The 4,781-nt window shown below is 42.2% G+C and overlaps 1 long non-coding RNA gene across 1 annotated transcript; it reads left to right on the forward strand.

The window, feature by feature from the left end:
* The first annotated feature begins 2,171 nt into the window (after positions 1-2,171).
* On the forward strand, positions 2,172-4,755 carry LOC121824097 (uncharacterized). Its single transcript, XR_013046158.1, has 4 exons — positions 2,172-2,386; positions 3,351-3,490; positions 4,504-4,565; positions 4,682-4,755. It is a non-coding gene; the product is annotated as an uncharacterized LOC121824097 (long non-coding RNA).
* The last annotated feature ends 26 nt before the right edge of the window (positions 4,756-4,781 follow it).

Here is a 4,781-nt window from a genome sequence, read left to right on the forward strand (position 1 = left end):
TGTTTTGGTAGTGGACAGATTGATAGCTCAAACTGTGATTCACAATACTTTAGTGAACATCTTGATAATTGTACATTGTGTCTGCGATACGATTTGAAAAATGGGACCCCTCATGCTTGACAGGAAGAGCAGTTGCTAAGATGGCAGAGAGCAGTGTCTTCCTCTCCACACCTGGGCGATGTTTTTCCTGGACCTTCCTCGGGAGCTCAGAACCTTAGAAGTCTTTAGGGCTGAGCAAACTAAGCTGAGTCCCACACGACCTGTTTACTTTCTTTACCGGAGGGAACAGGTGAGGAGAGCCGGTATGCTGCTCACTCTCGGAGCAAGGTTTAGAACCAGGTGTGTTCACTTCGAATCGCGCTTTCACCCTGAGCGTCCCAGGAGAAAGAAAGGCAGAGTGTTCTACAGGCGTCTCAAAATGTGTTACAGGGTGCAGGGCATGCCTGCTCCTCTCTGTGTACGCCCCTCCAGCAGCCAGCAAGGCATGCAGCGCCCCCTGTCCCAACTGTTTCCAAAAGCGACACTTACAGGACTTCAGAGGGGAGATGCAGGCACAACAGATGTGATGGAAGGAATTACATTTAAATTGTATTTTTTTATTATTTTTTTTTTTTGGTTTTTCGAGACAGGGTTTCTCTGTGTAGCTTTGCACCTTTCCTGGAGCTCACTTGGTAGCCCAGGCTGGCCTTGAACTCACAGAGATCCGCCTGGCTCTGCCTCCTGAGTGCTGGGATTAAAGGCATGCGCCACCAACGCCCAGCTTTTAAATTGTATTTTTAAAAATGGTCTTGTGATACTTGTGGACTTGACTCAGTTTTAGCCATTTGGGGAAATTTGTACATCTAGTTTAGAATTATAATTCTTTGTTTTGGAAAATTCTCTTCAGAAATAAATGAGACCGAAGGTTCAAAAGATTTTTTTTTTAAGGCTATCCATTCCTGCTGTATTCTGAGGAGTCTTATTTTACACCTTTCTCTTTCCTGCTCTTCCTGGCCCTACGGCTCCACATAGCCATCATTTCTTCTGACTCCTGAAATTTTCTCACCCCTCCCTTTCCTTCCTTTTCTCCCCTCCTCCCTCCCCTTCCCCTCTTTTCTCCTGATTTCCTTTCTCACTTATATTTCTTCTTATAAAATCCACTTCCTTTAAAGCATCTGAAAAAAAAAATCACATGTCACACTTGGGTAAGCAAAATGTTATCCTCCTTGAGATATAGATAGGCCTGAACTATTTGAAACAGAGAGTTAAACAACACCTTAGTGTTTCAGGTATCAGAAATAGTGGATGAGAGGGCCATATTTTGGAACAGGAGCATTTGTCCATGAGGCAACCAACCTGTTGCTTGTAGATCTTGGGGTGTTAAATTGTAGTTAGCTGCATCTCTAAGCTAAGAGATGCTTCTATGTTCATGTCAGAGGAAAGGGCATTTCAATCTGACAGGAGGAAGCAAAAATAAAAAAGCAGACATAGAGAGGGGATGACTTTAAATACAACACTAGTCTTCATGGTTGCTCTCATATTTTGAAGTATTTTAGAGGTAGGTAGTGAAGATCAGGTGAAATTTCATCACAAGCGTCTGGAAGGCACACAAAAGTCTGCTGTGTGTGTGGCTATGCCCCTGGGCTCGTCTATAGGTATGCTCAGTACTCGGAGCTAAAGACTGCTGCACCTCAAGGGTATGGTGCAGAAGCCTGCCCAGCCGGTAAGGAGGAGGGCCTAATTAGTATTATCACAGAGTCACTTGGCGTTCTGCAAAAACTGCCAATGAAAAAGCTGAGTGCCTTCTCTGATCATGCGTGTCATGACGGCTCCTGTCCTGCCTCCCCACACCGTGCCTTTGATACCGTCTACAGATTTTCAAAAGGTTCCTCAAGCAGCCTGCAGCAGGGCCGTGCTCTTAACTGGGAACCACGTTCGTATTCACGCACAGGGCAGCTTTTAAAACAGCAGAGTGAGAATGTGCCAGAGACATGTGGGGTCCTTCTAAGCATTTGGACTCTGAAGGCTTCAGAAACAGTTTCAGTGATAGCCAGGGAGGAGGTGGGCAGAGAGATATGGACGGCCTGAGGGAGGGAGAGAAGGAGGGAGGAGAATGGGAAGAAAGAGGACACCATTGTTGTTGAGGCATGTTGGCTTGCAGCCTCTAGATCTCCAATTGATAAACACTCCAAGGGAGTCTCACTGGGGCACACGCCACTCTTAAGGGAAGGCCCCACTCCCAGTAGATGGCCAACACGAAATGAACTCAGTGGAATTTTGGGAGGTTCTTTGTCTCATAATGTTTTATATTTTATTTTTAGCTGTACAGATCCTTTGCCCTCCTTGAGACACCAATGCCCTAAGCTGTTTGAAATAGAGAGTTAAGCAGTTCCTTGGAGTTTCAGAGGTAATCATGAAAGGGCTATGTCATGGAACAGAAGAATTTGTCCATTTGTCCGATTTCGTGGCTTCTGTGTTTGTGATTTTGTGGGATTCCTGTGTGTGTGTGTGTGTGTGTGTGTGTGTGTGTGTGTGTGTGTGTGAACATGTGTGTCTCTGTGCCTATGTATGCATTTCTTGGGCTTTTTCTTGAGATTTCTTTTATCTGTTTGTTTTGTGCTATTCCAGTTTGTTTTTGTTATGTCTGATTTTTATCTCATTTTATAATTATTCTTTAGATGCCTGTTTCCCCATGAGGGGGGGTGTGGATCCAGATGGGAGGGGAGGTGGGAAGGATCTGAGGGGAGTTGGGGGAAGGGAAACTGTGATCAATATATCTTATGAAAAAATATCTATTTTCATTAAAAAAAGAAAGAACTCAAGATTTCTGAACTCAAACAAAGGCTGACTGTGAATGTGTGTTCCAGGAATTGGATCAGGACTTCTTCTGTAGGTCAAGGGTGACCCTTATAAATTTTAGAGTTTTTGTTCTCTAAATGAATTACACCTATTTCAGGAAGAACATTTAGTCCTGCGTGCTTATATGTGCATAACTTTCAAATAAGAATATTTTTCTTTGATTTCCTTTTACATTTAATTGGCACTGAGACATCTACACTCAGCTTCCAGTTATTGTGGTGTGTTTCATCTACCTTTGATTCTCAGTATGTTTTTCTCAAAAAGACAGTGCAGGGCCCCTGGTGAGCTCATGGGGAACAAGAGAAAGTAAATTTGTACTGGGGAAAAATTGATGAAAATCTCAGCACTTGCTACTTTACGTAGGCTAATAAAAGGAATGTCTTAGGGTCTCCTCCAAGAAGTTCAACCAAGATAGGCCCCAAGCTCATCTCACTGTAACCACACTCACTTGTAATCTAAATCTGCGCTTCAATATCTGTTTTCCTTGCACTTAATGACTCTGTTTGCTGCAGGTTATCAGCAGTAGCCCCAGATGATGAATGGAAACATTTCCCCTGAATCCCAAGACCTTCTTCCTGTATGTGAAAGCAAGCTCCTCTGTGCTAGAAGGTGATATTCCCCGTGAGAAAATCGTGGGGACTTCAGGAAACAGGTGAGACCATAAAACAGGATTGTGGATGAAGTCACCTGCTGGCGATTGTGGAGCGGGAGATATTCCGAACATCTTCAAATTCCTTCTCGAGTATTCAGGGCGGGATGATTTGAGGTCAAGTCAGTTCTTGCTGGAAGGTCTTTTCTGCTTGCTTCCCTGGGGCATCACTGGAATCCCCACGGGGGAAAGGAGTTTGTGAGCGCTTGTTGAGTCAGAATGCCCGTGGATAGTGCACCGGAAATACGAACAGTTAAAGCTGTGCTGGTTTAATGCGGTGATCTTGTCGCCCTATGGGCTGAAGTTCTCACCCATTGTCATCTGTGCCCGGGCTAAGTCAGTATCTGAAATCAAGGTACGTTTTTTGTTTCTTGATTTCTTAAAAAGAGTAACACTTCAACATTCAGTTTTATAGACTACAATAGACTTTAAAAAGGGAATGTCAGTCTCTGATCATTAATTTTATTTGTCATTAATATTTCTGGCTGTTTAATGATCTGGTATTCATAGATTTTTTTAAAAAAAAATTCTTGCATCAAAATAGAAACATAAATATCAGCCTTTGTTCTCTAATTAAAGAATTGAGATAGTTATCCAGAGACATTTGAAAGACAACTCAACCAGCTAGCAGATGGAATCATACAAATTTTAAATAGCATTATAGTACTTATTAAGCAATTTATAAAGAGAAATGACAATGTGAATTAGAAAAAAGTTGAAACATTAAGAAATAATTCCACAATTTCAGAGCTGGGGGAATGAAAGGAGTTATGAATAGATGGGGGCATTGCCTCCTGCTACTGCCTTTGGGATGTTCAGAAAGTCTTGGATTTCATTGTTACACAGTTTTTTCCCCTGTTTGGGAGTGATCTAATCTAACACTCACTGTTCTTATAGTCTACATTCAACTGCCTAGTACAGTATTGTTCTTACAGTTGATGCTCGATAAGTAGATGTAAATGACTGAAGAATGTTAATTGTAACATTTATAAGATTTTTTCATTTCCCTCCTATAGGAGAATCATCCTAGTGTTTATCCTGTGGCATGATAGTGCTAATCTCAAAGGTACAAAAAAAGGTAAGCAATATTGGTCAGTTGTCACAAATGCTATGTTAAGTGTCTATGAGAGAAGGTGGTGGACATAGAGCTTGTGCTTTAAAAATTGGTGATCTAACACATCCTTTCCTCAAAAGCCTTAGGTGTCATTGAGGAAGAGGGGGGCAGAAAGATTGTAAAAGCCAGAGGCAATGGATGACTAAAGCAAAACTGTTTTCTGCATAGAACAGGGCAGTT

The sequence above is a fragment of the Peromyscus maniculatus genome, chromosome 19 (genome assembly GCF_049852395.1).
Source record: "Peromyscus maniculatus bairdii isolate BWxNUB_F1_BW_parent chromosome 19, HU_Pman_BW_mat_3.1, whole genome shotgun sequence".
Taxonomy (NCBI): Eukaryota; Metazoa; Chordata; class Mammalia; order Rodentia; family Cricetidae; genus Peromyscus; species Peromyscus maniculatus.